General features: G+C 37.7%; 1 protein-coding gene and 1 long non-coding RNA gene across 2 annotated transcripts in view; one reads left to right on the top strand and one right to left on the bottom strand.

Moving 5' to 3' along the window:
• LOC133531850 (uncharacterized) overlaps positions 1–23,452 on the bottom strand; it is a 118,823-nt gene that overhangs the window by 69,597 nt on the left and 25,774 nt on the right. The window lies entirely within an intron of this gene.
• LOC133532165 (uncharacterized) lies at positions 1,778–22,814 on the top strand. The gene is made up of 4 exons (XR_009801655.1): positions 1,778–2,114; positions 14,688–15,159; positions 17,558–19,679; positions 20,400–22,814. It is a non-coding gene; the product is annotated as an uncharacterized LOC133532165 (long non-coding RNA).

Raw genomic sequence — 23,452 nt, forward strand, 5'->3', positions numbered from 1 at the left:
TAAAATATGTTAATATTTTTAAGTAAAGGATTTATATAAAATACACCACCATTGAAGACTCTAGACGTTGTTTTATTCAAGAATAATACAGGAAGACATAAGTTATACAAGGTCAAAATATTTAAAGTTAGGGGAAACTGTCTGTGGCTTTCTGCTACCAGGAGTACATAGGTTGTACACAGTTTTGATGATTACAAGTAACGAAAATAGTGGATATTTGTAAGTGGCGTTGTTACCAGGAGTACATGCGATATGAGATAGTATAATTATTACATTTTGAGTCGGTACGTAGGGGTTACGATGGGCTACATATCGGGTACCAGGGATACATAAGTTATAGAAGAACAATACTATAACATTTACATTTTGTGGAAATTGTAGCTTATAATATAGATTTAAGGTGACTCTGCTACCAGGAGTGCATAAGTTACACACAGTTATGATAATCATAGGTAGTACAGATAGTAAGTACTTACAAGATGTGACGTGCATTCGCATTGCAGTGTCGCTTATGTTGCTGTTTATGGGCACAAAAATACATAGGATAAGTGTTATGTAGTACAATGTATACAGTCATGTTTGTAAGAATAAGTTTTGTACTTGCGCCTCACTTTTTATCTGAATTACACGGGATGTTGCACTTTTCCGTACAAATACACGTCCAAAACTGGTCCAGCAGTAAAGGTAGTCTTTAGATTTAGCCAGGTCGCGTGCGAGAAAGCGTAGCCTAGCAGCTTTTGGGGTAAGTTGTTCTGACGGGTATGTCCTTAAACTACGTCCAAAAGAGAGGTATGGGCAATGTGAATGTCATCTCGCCTTGTGTGGTAGGGCACAGCACAGCAGATGTCATTCCAGATCTAGAGCAGAGCCCAACTGGGGAAGTACCTCCACCTTACAGAAAACCGCAGCCAAATAACACTTGACCCTACTCATAGTGTTGTGTTCCTGCCGGTGAGTAAGGTTGCCAGAGCTCAACGAGGGGGGTGGGGTTAGGGTCGGCAACGCGCATGTAACTCCTCTGGAGTTGCTGGTGTACATAGGCTACGAAGACTGCTTACCATCAGGCAGGCCGTATGCTTGTTTGCCACCGACGTAGTATATAAAAAAAAAAAAACTTGGACGGACGGATGGACGGGAATGGACGCTGCCACCCTTGGCAGAAAAATGCGAATAGAGAAGAGTCCCAGACTGCGTAGCCGACATCCGTAGAGGATATGCCACCTCAACTGCACATAAGACAATCGAGGTTACCCACCGCGTCATATCATATGCGCCCAAAATTACGACTAATGCTCATGAAAAAAAGCTACAAAAAAATAAACGTTGAACTAACCAACGATTGTGGTATAAACTGTGTATTTAATTCATAGGTAGAGCACATGGGTAGTGGCGTAATTTACATATGTTAATGTTATATACCTAGTCGGTCACTAAGTTCTGTTACTAGGTTTTCAACTGGGACGCTGGGACTCCATGGACCTAGAGTTCCAACGCCAAATGGTACAAAATGGTACTCTCTACCGAGGCTCTTATATTTATTAGGTTTCAAAATTTTGGCGCTTTCTGCCGCTCCGTCCGCTTTTACATAAGTTAATACCTACTTATCGCATCGTTAATAACATCGCAAGTGACATAACCTTATTGGGTAAATATTTATTTTCATCCTTATCTTATCAACATTACAATAGGCATTTTTATTGTATAAAGTAAAAAATTAAAACACTTGGATATCGGCAATATGTTTAAATAAATCCCAGCTTTTATCGCTTTACATTACATCGCAAAGCATACATGCCAATTCGTAAGTATAATATCAGAATAACATCTAACTGATGTCATTAGTGTAAACACGAGCGAAATGACCGCGCGTACGATAACAAAATGAGATCATTTTTATTTCGAAGTGTAAGTCCAAATTTGTCTCCAACTGAATGACTTAAGTACCTATACAATAGAGATATGACTCACAACCTTGTCGCCTTAGCTAGCCACTGGACGTATCTAATTATTCAAATATGTAGGAGTTCGCTTTTTTTTATTACAAGTGTTTAAGAAGAAAAGGTGACAGTTCAAAGTTGTGGTTTTTGGTTGTGTTCTTCTAGTGGTCTTTTAAGGTATGTAATTAAATATTTTTCCGTTCTCATGTTTTGATAGTGGGTTATCATTTATCTGTGTATTCAGGTTGAAAATGATACTATTCGGGCTTTTTTTACATTATATTTTAAATTTTTTACATTTAGTAAAAATAATTCTGTACAAAAAGGATTTTTCATATGATTTCCACTCTGATATTGAACTTCCGAGTTCAGAAATAACTATTACTTTATTTGTCACAAATAACTATTGGCCTAGTGGGTAGTGACCCTGCCTACGAAGCTGATGGTCCCGGGTTCAAATCCTGGTAAGGGCATTTATTCGTGTGATGAGCATAGATATTTGTTCCTGAGTCATGGGTGTTTTCTATGTATTTCAGTATTTATAAATATTTATATGTTATATATATCGTTGTCTAAGTACCCTCAACCCAAGCCTTATTGAGCTAACTGTGGGACTTAGTCAATTTGTGCAATAATGTCCTATAATATTTATTTATTTAACTATTACTTTATTTGTCATATGATTTCCACTCTGATAGTTTCCTTAAAGCGTACAACACAGTTTATTCTAAGATATTCTATAAAATACACTTGCTTTTTAATTTCCTCCTATTCTAAATGAAATTTTGTGATTTGGTTAGGTTACACTATTTTATTACAAGCTTTTATCTAAATAATGAATAGAATCAGGCGTTACTTTGCGGAAATCCATGCTTTTGACGGGTGTTTGCGTATTTATTTTTGCGGTGGGAGGGTGGGAATATTAATTGCATGTAAAAATACGCAAGTAAGTATAACGGGTTAGCACTGTTTGACTAACACGTTATTTTCTCGCGGATTAGCAAAGTAATATTTCTTGCTTTAATAAGCTTTTATCTAACTTGCAATGTTTGTTCGGGTCAAATCTTAGACCCACACATTAGACCCACTTCTCATTATTCACATACATAGGTACCTACTTATGTATGTGAAACCCTGCCATAATGACTTCTACGACAGTACTTATTGAGTGATGCGTGTCAAGTATCTAGTAGTTAAAGCGACAAGGTTCTATAGTGGCCTAGGATTCAAATTGGTTGACTGTACCTGTGTAAGGTGACAATGCAATATTATGGTACCATCGAGCTGATCTGATGATGGACGAAGAAGAGTCACAATAAAGCAACACAAACTAATTGTGTTTAGGTTTTTAGAATTTTTTCGATGAGTATTAGTTGCCTGTTGACAGAAAAGTACAGTCAGCGATAATAGCTTGTAGCATAGAAACACGAGTACACATCAGCTGATAAAACTTTTATTTAAATTATTAAATAGTAAATATTTTGGCCTTAAATCAAAATTAACTTAATGTTTAGTTGATATTTTCTACCTACCAGCAGTTCTCTTTGCTAAATTCACTTTTAATAAGGTTGACACTGTTTACTGTCCTAAATCACCTTCACTGCACTTTAAACTGACAATGGAGTCCATCAAGCAGTCCGTGGCTGAGATGTCTGCAATCTTCAGCGCAAGGATGGCGGAGTTCCAGGGACAAATAGATAAGGCTACTCCGGGGAGTCCCACCATCTCTTCTGTTGCTGCGCAGTTTGAGGCTTTCCGATCATTTATAATGAAATCGTTGGAGACACTTCAGCAACAAGTGGAGTTCCTCAGCCATCAAGTCGACAGCCTGGAGATGCGGTCGAGGCGTAAGATTCTCCTCTTTCATGGTGTTGCTGAGGAAGATGGTGAGGATACTTCGGCGAGAGTTGTGGGATTGCTGAGGACCCATTTGAAGAGCGAGCTCACAACTGATGACATATCCCGGAGTCACCGTATGGGGCGTCCTCGTAAGAACCTGACCAGATGTGTGTTAGTGAAGTTCCGCGACATTTCTCATCGCAACGACGTATGGTTTAGCAAAACCGCCTTGAAAGGAACGGGCGTGATAGTGTCAGAATTTTTGACCAAACCACGGCACGACGTCTTCATGGCTGCCCGTGAACGTCTCGGCGTTCGTAACTGTTTTACACGGGACGGCAGTGTTTACGTTCAAGTTAAGGAAGGGGAACGCCGCTGCGTGTCATCACTCGCTGATCTCGACTCCATCAAGCCTGCGCCGGCGTCTCAACCCGCTGTAAGTACAGCTGTTGAATCAGGTCCGACTGCTAGCAAGCCAGACAGAAGGGTGAAGCGTCAGGGAGCTATCAAACCCCGTGTTTAAAACTAGTTTTATTATTGTGTTGTTAGTTGTAGTGTAAGTTGCTTGTCTCTCAATTTGACTCTTGTTTTTGACCGTGTAATATCTTGTGCGAATTTCTTTTTTACCCTCTTCTTACTTTAATATTTTTTGCAACTTCACATCTGTCGGTTAATATTTTATTGTGTCAATTTCTTGTATACTTGTTCGCTTGGCACTGACAGGTAGTGAAAAATTGTCACAAGTGACACTTGACATGTATTAGTGTTGCCACTTTGTAAATTGCGTTTCGTTGCTTACTTTAATTTTTTATTGTATATTCAGTTACTGCTGGCGGGTAGTTGGAAATTGTTTTAGTGCATTCTTAGTCTTAGTTGTTTTTATATTTATTGTAGTTTGATAATACTTATTCATTTCTATATATATATATTTATCCGTAAATGGCAAACTTTAATGATTCTGACGAAAATAGTGATTTTGTTTCTGCTTCCTCTGATTGTGATGATAGCTTTCATAGTCTCCCTCCCTCTCTTCATGACTTACTTGACCTACAACTTTCTGACGTTCCCAAAAATTTTAATGTCGCGCATATAAATGCCCAAAGTATCCCCGCCCACTTTAATGATTTTTTATTAACTTTTGAACTAAGTCGTATTGACGCCATTTTGATCTCCGAGACTTGGCTCAAGCCTTGCCTCCCTTCTACCTCTTATTCGTTGCCCGGTTTTTGTTTAATACGTAATGATCGCTCTGGCAGGGGAGGTGGGGGTGTTGCTATTTATCTCCGTTCTCATATCCCGTATTCCATTTTAAGTATGTCTACTCAATCCCCTTCTTCTGACACCGCAGAGTATTTATTTCTAGAGTTGAGCCTATCTCACTCTAAAGTCCTTTTAGGGGTATTTTATTCTCCCTCCCTTCAAGTTAATTACTTTGGGTCTTTTGAAAAGCTTCTCGAGGATTTAATGCCATCATATACACATCATATAATTATGGGGGATTTTAATACATGTCTTCTAAAAAATGACTCTCGCTCCAAGTCTCTTAAATCTCTTTCTGAAGCCTGCAATATGTTCATCCTGCCATCCGGTCCCACACACTTTTTTCCTAACTGTTCTCCGTCGCTTCTCGACCTCACTTTTGTCTCATCATCATGTTGCAAGGTATGTCCAATACTCTGCGGACGCCTTTTCATATCATCATCTGCTTTTTTTGTCTTATAAAATCCGTCCACCTAAGGCCAAACCTAAAATACTCTTTCAGCGCAATTTTAGTCGGATGAATGTTGAAAAGCTTCGTGAGGATGCCTCGAAGTTCGACTGGAGTGGTGTGTTTGAGGCTGTTTCTGTAGATGAGACGGTATCGCTCTTTAACTCTGCTCTAACTCATCTCTACGATGTTCACGCTCCTATACGCCCGGTAAAAATTAAGCACCTTCCTGCTCCCTGGCTTACTGCGGACATTAAGTTATTAATAGCAAAAAAGAATTTGGCTAAATCTAAATTTAAGTCATACCCTTCAGATAAAAACAAGGCTAGGTACCATGCTTTGCGGAATCGTTGCAGTACAATATGCCGAGATGCTCAGAGGCGACACATTCACAATTCCGTGGAAAATGGTAACCCCGCCAAAGTTTGGAAGTTTCTAAAGTCACTTGGAGTTGGGAAGCAACCTCAAAACTCAGTCGATCATAGCGTTGACCTTGACCAGCTTAACCTGCACTTCTCTTCTTTTGCCTCCTTTTCTGGGTCAGTTAAGTTGGACACCCTTAACTTTCTTTCAAATATCCCAACTCCTGACTATCCCCCTTTCTCTCTTGCTCAATTTACTGACAGTGACGTTAAGAAGAACGTAATAGCCATCTCGTCTAATGCCGTTGGAGTCGATAACCTGAGCCGAAACATGATCCTTCCTCTCATTGACGTCATAGCTCCTATTATCACCTGTATCCTCAATAGCTCCATTTCTTCTAATGTTTTCCCATCGCTTTGGAAAGATGCCGACGTTATTCCTTTGCCTAAAAAGTCCAGTCCCTCCTCCTTCTCAGACTACCGTCCTATTTCCATTCTTCCTTTCCTCTCAAAAGTTCTAGAGCGTCTAGTACATCAGCAGTTTACTTCTTTTTTGAACAGACATGCGCTCATGAACCCATACCAATCCGGTTTCCGTTCACAACTACCGCTCTTGTAAAAATTACTGATGATATCCGGGCTGGTATGGATAATCGTAAGATCACGGTATTATCGCTTTTGGATTTCAGTAATGCTTTCAACACGGTTGACTTCGATATCTTGCTAGGCATATTGCGTTCACTTAATGTATCTCCTGCGGTAGTTGACTGGTTTCGCAGTTATTTAGTAGGGCGTCGGCAGCGTATAAAGGTGGATTCCTCTCGATCTTCGTGGTGCAACACGCTTGCTGGTGTCCCACAGGGCGGCGTGCTGTCTCCTCTTCTTTTCTCTATCTTTATAAACTCTATCACTTCCAATATTTTGTCCTCCTACCACCTTTACGCTGATGACCTTCAAATATACTCTCAGGGCTCTGTTGCCGATCTACCACAGACTATCTGCGCCATGAACACTGACTTGGAGAGCATCTTAGATTGGAGTAAGCGTTACGGTCTCAAGGTAAACCCTACTAAAACTCAGGTTATGGTAGTAGGTAGCTCAAAGCTTACTGCCCGGATTGATTTTGGCTCTCTACCTGCCATTGTGTTTGGCGGTATTCAGATTCCCTTCTCTCTCCAGGTAAGGAATCTCGGTGTCATGATGGACCAGAGTCTCTCTTGGGCACCTCAGGTGAGTGAGGTTAGTAGGAGGATGTTTGCTGCAATTGCATCGCTCCGCAGACTTCGAAATTTCTTGCCTTACGCCACTAAAATTGCGCTAGCTCAATCTCTCTTACTGCCCATATTAGATTATGCTGACATTTGCTATCTTGACCTTACGCAGGATCAGCTGAATAAGCTTGAGCGCCTCCAGAATCTCTGTATAAGGTTTATATTTGGCTTGCGCAAATATGACCATGTGTCTCAGTTTCGTTCTCAGCTCAAGTGGCTTCCTATTCGTCTTCGCCGTGACTCTCATGTTCTTGCCCTCCTATATGGCATTCTCTTTAACCCCGCTACACCACCTTATCTCAAAGAGCGTTTCAAGTATCTCTCTTCTATCAGATGTTCTCAGACTCATATTCTTGCTCCTCCCTTATCTACTTCAAAATTTTATAATAGCTCTTTTACCTTCCGGGCTGTTCGGTTATGGAATGCTCTGCCAGTAGAATTAAGATTAGCTAAATCTCCCCCCATTTTCAAAAATCAGCTGAAACTATACTTTCTATCTCTACCTTAAGTTGCCATTTATATATTGTATATGTGTAAGTATAAATATATATATATATATATATATATATATATATATATATATATATATATATATATATATATATTGTATTATATTATATTGTTTATGTATTAGTATATTAGGTATTGTTTTAATACTTATATAAGTAGTATGTGTGTTTGTATTTAATAGTCTCCATATTTAGCTCCTTACACTACCTGTTGACTTTTGTATGAGTTCGAAATTTCCTGCTACCTAAAGGTTATCTGGAAGAGATCGCTTTTTAGCGATAAGACCGCCTGTTGTTACCTGGTTCTATTTTCCTTTAAAAATCATTTGTAGTTTTACATGTATGTAAAATGTATAATTGTTGGTGCAATAAAGAATATTTACTTACTTACTTACTTACTTACTTACTTACTTACTTGTATTGAAAATTTCATTTTTGACAAAAAACTTATCATATACCTTTAAAATTTTAATCATCAACTGATAACCTTATTATACACAATTTATATGTTCATAAAAGCTTGTCGCGAGGTTTAAGTACCTATAAGTATTCAATACAGAATTGCGTACGCAAGTAATTAAACTAAGTCTAAAACTAAATTATACTAAATATTTTGATTATTGATTAAGTTATCATATTATATCTACTAAAAATAAGCTTAATGAAAGTATTTAAGTGCAAATTAAGATATCTTCTCTGTTCTCTGAAAACGAGTACTATAGTTAAATGGGTAATAATTATGTTATTTTATTTATTATTCTATCTCTTTATTATTTAATTGTATTTTGATATATGTAACGACTTTTTCTAAATTTTGCTTTTGTGAGATTTCTGTCTATCAAATCAAATTGACATCAATTTCAACTTTATCTTGATTTATATTTAATTAATGATACTTCCATATTTTTGCTGACGAGAAGACAAGCTGAACTTAGATATTGAAGGAAACAGTGTATTATTTATCAATAAAGAAATCTAATTACAATCTATTAGTAAAGTAAGTCAGAAAATGCATGTTTCCGGTGTAATGCTTTTCTCAAAGGTGTGAGGAAATAACATTACACCGCCGCCTTGGAGCGGGCAGCGCCACGCCCTGCGTCGAGCATTGCGCATGTTTTTTCTCGGAAGCAATTCTAATCGGATGTAAAAAAAAAGAAGAGCCAAAACAAAATTTACACTTATTTGCCAATGCATCATGAAATGTGAGCTAAGTAAAAACGTTTAAATTTTTTAATACTATCTAAAAAGATTCCTAATGAATTTAATTCCTATATTCTAAAGGTTTTATCTGCATGAGTTTTAGAAACCAATTGTTTTTTAAAACTACTCAGGAACCCATTGAAAATAACACACAAAATTTCATTTAAACCTGCTTCAGAAAATTAAAGGACCATGGGCAGAAATGTCCCCACCCATCAACAGAAACAAAACATGTCTCATTCAATAGATCTTGGCAATCTGATGATTTGTTACTATGACGAGGATCGCCCTATGTATGGGGTTTTCTTGGAAAACTGTAGTTTGGTTTTATATATTTTTCGCTAATTTCGTTGAAAGTTGCAGGCAGAAGGTTATAGCAATAATGTTCCTACTATACATACATATATTTAGGCCAGACATCTTCGATTTTCCATAACAGTGCGAGACAAAAAAAAAACCCCGCCAAATGCAAATGAATGTCAAACCTAACTTTTATTAACTTTTATTCTAAATAGTACCCGATTGCCAGTAACATAATGTTTCTATAACCTTCTGCCTGCAACTTTCAATGAAATGAGCGAAAAATATATAAAAAGAAAATACAGTTTTCCAAGAAAACCCCATGCATAGGGCGATCCGCGTCATAGTAACAAATCATCAGGTTGCCAAGACCTATTGAATGAGGCATGTTTCGTTTCTGTTGGTGGGTGGGGACAGTGCCCATGGTCCTTTGGCAAAATAATAGCAACACCACCCACCGGGTTCAATTGTTTTTCCGAAACATCCGGACCGTGTGTGATGAAGATGTATGGAATAAGTAAAGGCAGGCACCTATTGGAATATACACACATAATTTCAACCTAATTAGTCCAGTCGTTTATGAGGAGTTAGGTGACAGGAGAATTTTTGTTTGCATATTAATTAAGATATTTTAGCTATTATTTAAGACGCAATACACATTGGACAAAGATCTTGGACAAATGCAATTCCACCCTTACACAAAATAAATTTCTGAACGCAAGCAAATCTATTTAACAACCAATATGTGACATTTGTCTGTCATTCATTACTGACACTATTTTACAATTTGAAAATCTAAAATACGCCATAATCCAAAAATTGTGGATATATCTTCATCATCTTTCATCTTTCCTCGCGTTGTCCCGGCATTTCGCTTGACAACTAATCCCCAGAATTGGCGTAGACACTAGTTTTTACGAAAGCGACTGCCATCTGACCTTCCAACCTAGAGGGTAAACTAGGCCTTGTTGGGATTAGTCAGGTTTCCTGACGATGTTTTCCTTCACCAAAAACCGACCGGTAAATATCAAACGATATTTCGTACATACGTTCCGAAAAACTTATTGGTACGAGCCGGGGTTTGAACCCGCGACCACTAGATTGAAATTCACACGTTCTTACCGCAAGGTCACCAGCTGGGCTAGCACATGATTGGCGCGAGAGTATCTCGCGGCGAGATAGACTACCCGTCCCTTTTTAATTCACATGGTTAGAAAAAACGGGTAGTCTATCTCGCCGCGAGATACTCTCGCGCCAATCCTTCCAACCCAGTGGGTAACTAGGCCTTATTGGGATTAGTCCGGTTTTCTCACGATGTTTTCCTTCACCGAAAACCGACTGGTAAATATCAAACGATATTTCGTACATACGTTCCGAAAAACTCATTGGTACGAGCCGGGGTTTGGACCCGCGACCACTAGATTGAAAGTCACACGCTCTTACCGCTAGCCCATCAGCTGGGCTAGCACATGATTGGCGCGAGATTATCTCGCGGCGAGATAGACTACCCATCCCTTTTTAATTCACACGGTTAAAAAAAGCGGGTAGTCTATCTCGCCGTGAGATACTCTCGCGCCAATCATGTGGACGTAACTTGTCGATTCGAAACCCTTATTTAAATAAATACGTTCTTTAATTTGAGGGGATAGTTTACCGTATCGACGGGACGAACATCAAATGTTTGACAAGTACCAAAGATACATTGATTGAGTAAGATGCGTAAAATCTAAGACAATTTCGTGCTTCAAATTTGACAGGTAAACGAGATGGCGCGGTACAGCGCCATCTCCTTTTGGATGTCAAACTAAGGGGCGCGTTTTTTTCTTAGACTTTACCTCTCTATTACAATCAATTCTCTTTGCACGTACGTAACCTAGGAACTTGTATGGGGTTGATTTTTCTTTCATACTTATTTATTTTTCCATCCATTTTTCTAATGTTATGAATAGTTGTTATTCCCCTATTCGGAGCGGAATCAAATCCAACAAATCAAAAACCATGGAAATCGGCCCAGCCGTTCTCGCTTTAGAAGTGTTTGCTTTTTTATATATAGATGGATAATGTGGTGTAAGTAGGTTAAGTACATACATACATACATACATATAATCACGCCTATTTCCCGAAGGGGTGGGCAGAGACCACGGATTTCCACTTGCTACGATCCTGACATACCTCTTTCGCTTCCTTCACTTTCATGACATTCCTCATACACGCTCGTCGGTTTAGGGTGCTCTTGACCTGGCCTTTCTTCAGGATTTCCCCGATTTGATCAGAGAAAGTCCGCCGAGGTCTACCCCTTCCAGCTCCCTCTTCTATTTCTCCCTTATACACTCTCTTTGTTAACCTTCTTTAACTCATTCTTTCCACGTGTCCAAACCATCTCAACATACCTTTCTCAATTTTTGTCACTACATCTTCGTTCAGTCCACACTTTTCCCTTATCACACTGTTCCTAATTCTATCTTGTAATTTAAGTAGTTTTTTGTAGGTGAAGTATACATAGTTATGGCACTTTGTCAGTGTTGATATTTATTACCTTGACTATACACTTGTTGTAGGCACATTCCTTTGTACCTACAGTTTTTGTTCATTCAGGAAATAGGAGTAGGTACTCTGCTAAACCACAATGTAGTTTATTGCCAGACATGATGATATTTATAAATTTCCCAGGATATATAATTAACTTATTAAGCCAATTACAGGAAATCTTTGCAATTGATTAAGCTCTACAATAAACTTTAAGTCAAGTCTCTAAAAACTCCTTGTTCCTATCTGGAACAAGATGGCCTATTTCGCCACAATTTCACTATTCGGCCGATACCGAATTTATAAAGTGTTGTGCTGGGCAAAGGCCTCCCCCCTAGACTTCCAATCTTCCCGATGAACTGAAGCATCCGTCCAGTTGTTGATAGATGCGTCCAGGTCGTCCCGCCATCTCCTCTTAGGCCGACCATGCTTGCGTTTACGTTGTGGCACCCACTCCGTGGCTAGTTTAACCCACCTCTGTGGGTGCATACGTCGTACATATCCTACCCAGTCCCACTTTAGCCTGGCGGTTTTGACCCCAATATCGACGATGCCTGTTTTGGTGCGCAACGTATTTCGGATCGTGTGTGTTTCGGATCCGGTCAATCCTTTTCTGTGACATAGTATTCGGCCAAATACCGAATAGTACGTTAACACGTAGATAACGGCGAACGAGGGGTAAAAAAGTAACAAACTACAAGTAATCAATAGGTCAATCTTTCAGACTACCTTTATATTCATAGATAGTACAAAAACATGAGAAAAATAATACAAAGTTTTTTTTTACTCACACGACGAAATCTAACGCACCGCCAATGTCCGCAATTCAATACGCACTGCGTGCCGAATAAGCGCAATTTCTATGCAAGACTGCCTACAGCGGGAAATAAGTTGCAACTTGCACAGCGCATGCACGCGTGCTTTCGAATTTACTTCGTTCTAGATAAAACTTCTAGCCGAATATTCGGCTATTCGGCCGATGGCTCCGCCGCATATTCGGTATTCGGCCAAGAAACTATTCGTTGCATCTCTAGTATTTTCTCTAACATGATACACAAAAGTTCAATACGACTTAGATACATAGTAGCTTTCGTGAAAACTAGAGTTTGCGCCAATTCTTTTCGGGCCTTAGGCTCACCGGCAAAATATGCGGACCCACGGGCCTTTCCGCTGAGGCAGAGATGAGACGAGACGTGCGGAAAGCAACTAATACCATTTGTGTATACATCACGAATATGAACTTTTAATTCCTAAGTTATGTATGTTATATACTCGTACATATTCTGTATTCTGTAGAGCGGTCACCACGATACAGGCCTAGCCTAGTGTGGGACCACTGAGCTAGTTATGTAATTTTATCTTCTTTCTTTTAATAAACGATTTTTATTTTTATTTTATTTTTTTATATGTATTTACGTATGTAAGTATGTATATCGTCGCCCAGTCAGGGATTGTACAACCGTACATAATACCTGTAAATAAATTGTCAAACTATTACCGCTATAAAAAGAATACCTATAACCAGGGCCCGTACGTTTGACAGAAAAATGACATCACGCTACATAGAGTATGATTCCAATTAATATTTTCGTAATAATTAATCATTTATCAACCTCTTTAGGTAAGTTATACATATACTTGACAATCAGTACAGAAACGTCTAACTGACTTTCATCTTATTGTCACTGAAATAAATAATAGATTATTAATTCATTAATATAATACATATTTTTGATTTTTTAACAGCGTAACAAGCTTTTATTCTCGTAACAAGTATTTATTTTGATACCCGTCAATAAGTAAGTTATCTAAATTTGTAGTATTGTAAAACAACTCCCTGTATGTTAAATTACGTCATTTTTGCGTCAACGGCATGAAAAGTACGGGCCCTGCCTATAACCCAATCAGAGGTATTGTTTTCATTTCGCTTTTTTGTTTACCGCTATATATAGACTATTTACAATATTAAATACCTTTATTCAATACCGTTATTCATTGCACTTGAAAGGTAAGATGTCAAACTACTAAAGAAACTACTACTAAAGAACAACAACAACAACAAGAATACTGTAACGTCACGCGATAACATTCTGCATAGCTGGCTGAAGTATTATTACTAGCATAGAGAAATAAGAAGTAACAGAGTGCTCACTCCATACATCAGTTTTGGTACCAAAAAGCTTATTATTTTCGTAGTCGACATCTAGCATCGAGTAGCGGAATTCTCAGTACTGCTACTCGACAATAGATATCGCGGCAAACAAAAAGTATAATGCTCAACGATTTACCGCTAATATTATAACCAGAGTAACCGGAACTCTATTTTATCACGATATCTGTTGTCGAGTAGCAGTACTGAGAGTCCCGCTACTTGATGCTAGATGTAGACTACGAAAATAATAGTATTTTTGGTAACAAAACCGTTGTATGGAGTGAGCACTCTTGGTCTTTTTAATTCTCTTTGTTACTAGGTAAGAAAATCAATTTACGACGTATGTGATACATATTATTAATTCACTTTTCTATAAGTCTGAAATATTCTGTCAATTTAGCAATACGGCAGAGCACAACATATTCGAAGAAATAGTTAAAGGAGTGTATTGACATTGACATGTACAGTCAACCAATTTGATTCCTAGGCCACTATAGAACCATGCCATAATGACTTCTACGACAGTGCTTATTGAGTGATGCGTGTCAAGTATCTAGTAGTTAAAGCGACAAGGTTCTATAGTGGCCTAGGATTCTAATAGGTTGACTGTACCTATTACCGGTAAAGGTTTTTAAGGGTAACATGTAAAATACAGCTGTTTTTGTCTAATGGCAAAATCGCTAATAGACATGAATACCGTTATTGATTATACCGGTAATCAAAGCTTTAGTGATATAAAGAGCGAAATACAACTAAACCGGTTTTACCTAATTTAAAACCGGTAGTCAGAATACCGATAACGATCCCTGCGCCTAGTACCCATAGTAGAAGCTTTACTTAATTTGAGAAATTTGTCTCCCAAATATTTATTTATTTATTACAGATGCGGTCCACATTATCTATTATTTTGATCCTCATTGCTTACATGGACATCACATTTGGAGCGAGGATTGTTCAACAGGACATCGGTACAAGTTCCTTAATTATTGGCACAATATTAAGCAACGGTGACGTCAACGAAGAAAACATTGGCACAATATTAAGCAACGGTGACGTCAACGAAGAAAACATTGGCACAATATTAAGCAACGGTAGCGTCAACGAAGAAAACATTGGCACAATATTAAGCAACGGTGACGTCAACGAAGAAAACATTGGCACAATATTAAGCAACGGTGACGTCAACGAAGAAAACATTGGCACAATATTAAGCAACGGTAGCGTCAACGAAGAAAACATTGGCACAATATTAAGCAACGGTGACGTCAACGAAGAAAACATTGGCCCAAGTACATTAAGCAACGAAGGAAATTACGATGTAAATATACAAAATATCGGGTGGCTCTTAAAAGAAGGTACGCTATGCATTATTTATTTTTATTTTATTTGAAAGAAACTCTGGTGGGCTTACAGTTGACCCCAAAGCGCTCAAAAGATAGTACCCATGCAATGCCATCTTAAGAAATCAATTATTAAATATGTTATTAATTTGACGACCGCTATGGCCTAGTGAGTAGTGACCCTGCCAATGAAGCTGATGGTCTCGGGTTCAAATCCTGGTAAGGGCATTTATTCGTGTGATAAGCACGGATATTTGTTCCTGAGTCATAGGTGTTTCCTTTGTATTTAAATATTTATATATCATATATAACGTTGTCTAAGTACCCTCAACACAAGCCTTCTTGAGCTTACCGTGGGACCATTGAGAAATATAAGTAAAAAAAGAGTGGTAACTCCATACATCAGTTTTCTTACCAAAACGCGAGTTATTTCGTAGTCGACATCTAACGTCAAGTAGTGGATTTATAAGTACCGCTACTTGACACCAGATGTCACAAGTGTCACGAAAAAGGTTGCCAAAACAATTTACAGCAAACAATACAAGCAGGAGTTGACAATATAGTTCCGGTTAATCCGGTTATAATATTAGCTAAAAATTGTTGAGCATTAGAGTTTTCGTTCGTCGCGACATCTATTGTCAGCTAGCACTGATATTTGGACTTACCACTTACTTATATTTCTCTATTTGGCGTTCACTATCTATTTGATGTTAAACATACAGCGGGTCATCGTGAGCCTTGGCGGAATGCATGAAGATCATTGACATATATCTAAGGACGGGCCTTACGGGCACTAAGAATGATTCTAGTTCAGTGGTGTATTTTCATGTGGTGGCGTCATAAGGAGACCTCACGTGTATTTTTCTACAGTGAACGAAACTAAGAAATAGACATACGAAATTTTGAAGCGCGTGTAATAGATATACATCACGTACATAACGCAAATAGAAGAATAAATAGGATTTACTATATACAAAACAATACAAATCCTCTTTACTGCACAACCTTAAAATAATATTTACAGAGATATACATAATACATGAAGACAGAGGTGACAACAGGCGGTCTTATCACTACAGAGCGATCTCTACCAGACAATCTTTAGGTAGCGGAGAAGTGATAATATTAATTTAACTAATTGGGAGGGGCAAAAAACCAGATTGGAAACTAAATACTAGGATTTACTATATACAATATTGTTTATTTCAAAATTAGGTCGAAGTGGGGGACGGGGAGCGGGGGGTAGCCAAGAACCTCACCAAATAGCACCAAGGGGGAGGGGGAAGTAAAAAGTAGCCGAAAAAACCTCGCGTCATTTGTGCACAAGCCGTAAGGCCCGTCCTTAGATATATGTCAATGATGAAGGTTGATTGGGCTACAGTCGCGCGAGCCAGTTGATGTTTTCGGCGGTCAAAGGGTTAAATTCTCGATTTGTGACTATGATCGCGCACTATTTTGGGAGTGTACCGCATTAATTTATTAAATAAGTTTATTAGAATAACATATACAATTTTATAGACAAGTAAATAAAAATAGACTATAAATTTAAAATTAATAATACAAATAAATATAATTCATAGATCAAATTTAATACTAAGAATTTCACAGAACATCGTCAAACAAAAAAAAACAATTGTATAAAAAATACTGGTCTAGAATGTTTCTAGAATAAATACTAAATGTCATACAAATAAAATAAAACAAACAGAAGTACATAGTACATTGGAATATCCCTTTCATCATCATTATTCAAATATAGGAAATAATTAATCATTTCGAATCACAATTAATCCCACGTTGTTTTATCATTAATTTGTGTGGTATAATAAGCTTTAGAAATAAGTTTACGCTTTACATGATTTTTAAATTTATTAATTGAGAATTCAGTAAATATGGTTTAGAAGTTTATTATAAAAGATTACACATCAGACCACAACAGATTATAGAAGCTCTTTACCTAACTCTTAACTGTCCACTTCAAGTTTAATAAATCAAATGGACACGTTGATTATGACATGAAAGACTCACAATTGTTGACATGACATGACAGAATGTTAAAGATCTTGTCATTTAAATGCATGTGGTGATAATTTTTAGAAAAATTCATGTTTTTTTTGTTTGGTAAATGAAAACAAAAAAATATATATGAAATTTTTTCATAAGTTCCATTTAAAGTTTTTTGTTTTAAAACCCCCCCTAAAAATAACGGCAGCTAATTTGTTAGCACATTATATAGGTACATACGCGAGCGATACTACATTTTTTTCATATTAAAGGATAAATAGAAAATTCCTTATTCCTTTGTATAATATCAAATAAATGATTAATCACTTCGATTCACAATTAACCCCACTTTCTTTTAAGGATCGTATCAGTTATTTTTTACCATTTAAATCTTTACTTATCTTTACAGGAGTAAAAATTGAAGCCACCACAATCACCATTATGAGAAAGAAGCGTTCGATATACTTGAAAATGCCGGCAGGCTCTAAAGCACAATGCCCCACCGGATACAAACGTAAGAAACTTAGAAATGGCACAAAAATTTGCGTGGAAAAGGCGAAACTCCGTCATAAGCGAAAACACTAAGCCGAACAAAGATCTGATTTTAAAATTTGATAATGTTTTTGATATTTTTTTATTTAAAGGAACACCAACGGATAAACATCTGCACAATTACATAGAAACTAGGAAGTAGAACATTAACAGATGCTTAGCCACTTATAGGTGACCACAGCTCACACTTGTACATATCTCTCATGTCTGTATATTGTTATGATACTCGTATGATCGGCATCAAACAGCGCTAGTGGCGGATTTATCGTCTTGCCGCAGGCCACGTAGTACTAGCCATCGCTTTCTCAGCACCTAACATATAGACTGCCACTCTATCTGACCGCCCAAAGCCCGGGCCTTTTTAGGGTTCCGTACCCAAAGGGTAAAACGGGACCCTATTACTAAGACTCCGCTGTCCGTCCATCCGTCCGTCTGTCACCAGGCTGTATCTCATGAACCGTGATAGCTAGACAGTTGAAATTTTCACAGATGATGTATTTCTGTTGCCGCTATAACAACAAATACTAAAAAGTACGGAACCCTCGGTGGGCGAGTCCGGTTTTTATGAATACATTCATTAGTAAATAAGGCCTAATAGGAAAGGTTGACTGGTAGAGAATGCCTCATGGCATTAAGTCCGCCTTTTGTACTATAAGGTTTTCTTTTGTGCAATAAAGATTAAATAAATAAATCGCAGACGTCGCAGACGTTGCAATCAACCTCTCCGCAACACCTGATTTTACCCGACGCTGCAACAATCATCTGTTATAGATGTCGTGGCCAATATATATATAGTAAATCAAAGATATATTTTCAAATGTGAATAAAAACACATAAAAATTATTTTATTGGTGATGATACTGATGATAATGGCACCTTTGGCAGCTCTTATATGTTGTTAAGCAGTGTTGCCCGAAATTTAATTAGAATTGACCATATTAACCATCACAAATTGAACCGTAATAATTTATGAATATCCTCTGCACCAACATATATGTCTCTGTTTGACCCAATGGTTGACTGGTAGAGAATGCCTTTTGGCATTAAGTCCGTCATTTGTACATTTTTCTTTGTTTGTGCAATAAAGTTTAAATAAAATAAATAAATAACCGTAAACCGTAACGGACGGTTATATTTTACGGTTCAATTTGTAATAGTTAATTTTGAACATTTTCTAGTCTAATTAACGTTCGTCCAACACTGTTAAAAGGGTTTTATTTTCGGTTATATTTCCAATATTTAATTATAGCTATCAGTTGTATTTTACGTAATGTTTATTTTTTTCGTTTGAAAACGTCATTATACTGAAATAAGTAATTTATTTAAAATACCATTAACGATATCATGTCTTATATATTTATTCAAAAACGATATATTTGCTCAATCTCATTCTTATTGCGGTTTAATAATACCTATTGGCTAGCGGCCGCTATAAATGACAGCGCATTTTAGAAACAGAGTTGTGTGCGCCCTTAGACAACGGCGATGGCTTACCATCCAGTGAGCCGTATGCCTGTTTGCCACCGACGTGATATAAAACAACTATAGACTGTCGTATATAGAAAGTCCTTGACTGACAGTCTCGAAAATGTACTTACGGCGATCTTAAACAGACTGCTAAGTCGATTTTTACCAAATCTAAACCAAAAAGCACTAGAGCAGCTAAACTCTAAAATAAAACCAGTCTGGTTTCTACGAAGCCAAAGATGCCTACACACAAAAAAAAACCTCTAGTATAAGACTCAAGCCAAGACGCAGCGCCATCTGTTATTTGAAAGGCGATACTGGAATCACCAAGTGAACAATGGAGAATACAACTGGCAATCTTGTTGTCTATGGCATTGTCGAATTCCCTGTAAAAATGGTACCGTCGAGAGCGTCTACAGTCGTTGAACAGATGTCAAATTCAAAATGGAGGTGCCATCCAAGGAAAACGCGGGATTAATGATATAAATATGTCGTGTGGTTCATAATTAAAGGTACGGTATACATTATTTTTACAAGCTATTTTATATTTATATGTAGGGTTAAGAGGACACTAAAAAACTAGTCAAACCTCCATGTGCTAGCAACCCTAGGAAACACTTCTTGCCAAATCGTGTAGTAAATGTGTGGAACTCTCTACCAGAAACTGTTGTTAGTGCACCGTCAGTGAACTCTTTCAAAAATAGACTAGATACACATTTTAGAACATTAAAAAGTGCTAAATAAACACAAGTGCTGCGATATACACGCATCAGCTCCAGGAGCTACTAGTGTATCAAATAAAATAATAAATAATAATAATATATATAGACATTTGTTTTGTTTGTGTGTGTCTTTTAAACATGTATTGTCTATTCGAACACGTCACAACTACATACAACAGGTGACTTACTTAAGTTTTTTACCTATAGGATAGGTACTTTAGGTTGCTTCGGATGCCCGAAGGGCACTGTCCAGAAAAAGGATTCGCCCGGCGATTCATGGAACGAGCCAATGATTTTCACGATTCACGATATATTATGTCCAGCAATTCCACGTCCTGCCTGATTTTACGATCAGCCGCCGACATATCAATATCCTAGATTATCAAGTCAGATGTTTATTTTACACCACCATACGCCTAATTTTGCGTATTTGATTTGAAACTTTCGCATTGTGATAGGGTTCTATTTTTTTAGTATTTTTACCATTCAAAGCTGTATTTCTCTTCACAGGAGCCAAAATGGGAAGAACACGTCCCGTATACTCAACAACACAATGTCACAGCCGTCCGAAGACCTGGCAGCTTCCTCGCTCAACGTATCAGCCTATCACCTAACCTTGGGTACTATGCCGCTGCGCCGGCGCCATTTTAAGATTTATATTGTCATTTAATTTTAGTTTAGGTTTAATCATAATGATAAGACATTAACACTTAACATATTATATTAATTTTTGTAGGAAGGACATGAGAATTGTTTTTAGAAACTGTCAATAATTACTTGAACAAATACTACCTACCTACTTGATGTAAAATCTTTTAACTTTAATAATTAACACATCCACTGCCAGGCAAAAAACGGCGCACTACCCCAGAAACCGGTGGTCTATAGCTGCGTACAAAACAACCCGCCCAGCGGGTTGTCCGGCATCTGAATCTGTTATTAATTATAATGTTAGTTAAGTATTTAATTTATTTGTATAATAACCAAATGCCAGGGGTTATCGACGTTATCGTATAAGGAAAAAAAATAATGGCGATAAACAGTCGTACGATACTGGACTATACTCCATTAGATAAGATAATTTTATCTCAGCTATTCCACGAAAAGTCTACTTTGACAGAAACGTGACGCTTATGACAGCTACCTTAAGCCATACACACTAGGATATGCCTGTACAGTTCAACTGTACAAGTAAAGCTGTATAGGAAACTGCACAGTCGAATGCCACACACGCTCCGTTTTACCTGTGCAGTTGATAAAACTGCAAGTGTGTATGGCCAGCTTTAGCTAGGGCGACTGTACAGAGCGGGCGCACGCACGCGGGTGCCATTGTAGGTAAAATCGGCAGCACGCGTCCGCGTCAGTTAGCGTTGCTCATACTATATTTCGTTAACCTGCTCACCCGCTCCGTGCACCCGCGCCAGCGAGCGGACGCGCAAAAAAATCTACAGAAGTCTGAATCATAAACCCCTGACTAAAGCTAAGTTATCTCTATCAGAAGTAATGCCACTATTCAGCTTTTTAGATTTATCAGAAGTGTTAAAAAGGGCTTTGGTTTCAGTGCACCTAAATATCATAATGCCAATGTCCCAAATTTCAAAACAACCGAGTCCCAGAATGCCTTAATATCAAATTGTGTTTTTTTTTTAATGGCCAAATGTCATAACGACTTTTATCTATATCGTCCAAGTCTCAAAATACCCAAATGTCAAAAAGTATCTTTCGTTAAACGCCGAATTTCCGACAGACTCCTTTTTTAAATATATTAAGTTTAGGCTATATCTAAAATCCATTTTAAAACCTTTATCGTATTAACAATATTATTTTTACAATCTGCGGTGGCATCATGGTTCCATTTTTATCACTTGTCACTATGCCTGTCACATTCGCGCTTACATACGTGTTAGAACGTGACAGGTATGGTGACAAATGATAAAAAGACGACCATCTTAGCCCTACAGTAGGGCATAGTGACAAGTGATAAACATGGAACCCATGTTGCCACCGCTGCTGGAACTAAAGATGATAATATTGGATAAAATAGCATTCATTAATGCAGGTAATTTGAGATTTGGCATTTTGGGAATGTGTTTTTTTTTTTGAAAAAGCGGCCCAGTGCGAATCGGACTCGCACAGGAAGGGATCCGTACCATTATCTATAAAAACGGTCACCCATCCAAGTACTAACCCCGCCCGACGTTGCTTAACTTTGGTGATTGGATGAGAAACTCGAGATTGGAAAGAAATATTTATTTTATTCTTTTTTTAGTATTTGTTGTTATAGCGGCAACAGAAATACATAATCTGTAGAAATTTCAACTGGCTAACTATCACGGTTCATGAGATACAGCCTGGTGACAGACGGACCGACGGACGGACGAACAGCGGAGTCTCAGTAATAGGGTCCCGTTTGACCCTTTGGGTACGGAACCCTAAAAAACGTTAGGCATTCTGAGATTCAGGCATTATAACACTATTTCGTTTTGAGATCCAGTTATTTTTGTAAATGGGTAATAGTAGTTTATGTGACTGCTACATAATAAAAGGCATTAAAATACACGAGTGTGGGTTTAAGAAACGAACGAAGTGAGTTTCTTAAAAAGATCACACGAGTGTTTTAATGCCTAATTATGTACAGTTACATACACTATTTTATCTACACACATATTATAAACTTTCTATGAAATATTCACTAACCCAAATTACAGCCTCCGTTAGGGCTTCGTTGCCAAATCGTTGCTCTCTTGGCGGAACTCGCGGATATGTGGTGGCGTCACCGGAATATTTTTATCGCTTATTTTACACGGAATTTTTGCTATAGTTACCTTAAAAACAACAAAACATATTCATTTTATACTTAAAACTATTAAAAGATAAACTGTACGTCAAATGGCGGTAAATGAATACTTTTTTCACAAACTAGAGTCGGGGGTCTATTTCCATCAGGCGCGGATACAAGGGGGGGGGGGGGGGGGCATAGGGGCAATGCCCCCCCCCCCCCCTAAAACCCTGGCTCTCACATTACTAAATTGAGTAAAATTTTTTTTACCTTATTTTCTGTGCAAAAATATATGATTTTCTCAAAATGGCCCCCCCCCTAAGCCAAATCTTGTATCCGCGCCTGATTTCCATATCATTCGATACAAACTAACATGCGAGATATGTCAAAATTGTATGCAATTGACATTTCATTTCGAACAAAACGGCATCTCGACTGATATTAGAATACAGCTCAAATCGAATTGCTTTTTTTTCAGAGATGTTCCAAATTTGAATGCATAACCAAATCGATTTTGATGTAGTTATGAAGACTACTACATTATCACAGATAAGAAATTTGTTTTAACAAAACAGTTTATCGTAATGTTGGCCATTATTTACGTATTTTGAAGGCATCATAGAGGGTTTATGATATGTGTGTAGATAAAATGAATTTAAAGTGCAATGAAACTAAAGCAAAAAAGCCATTTATAGTCGAAACATTTTTGTGTGAGTTTTTCAAAGCCTAATAAATATTCTTTGAGACAAATGGCTTGCTTTTTTTCGGCTAATGAAATGCGATG

Source organism: Cydia pomonella, chromosome 26 (assembly GCF_033807575.1).
Source record: "Cydia pomonella isolate Wapato2018A chromosome 26, ilCydPomo1, whole genome shotgun sequence".
Classification (NCBI taxonomy): Eukaryota; Metazoa; Arthropoda; class Insecta; order Lepidoptera; family Tortricidae; genus Cydia; species Cydia pomonella.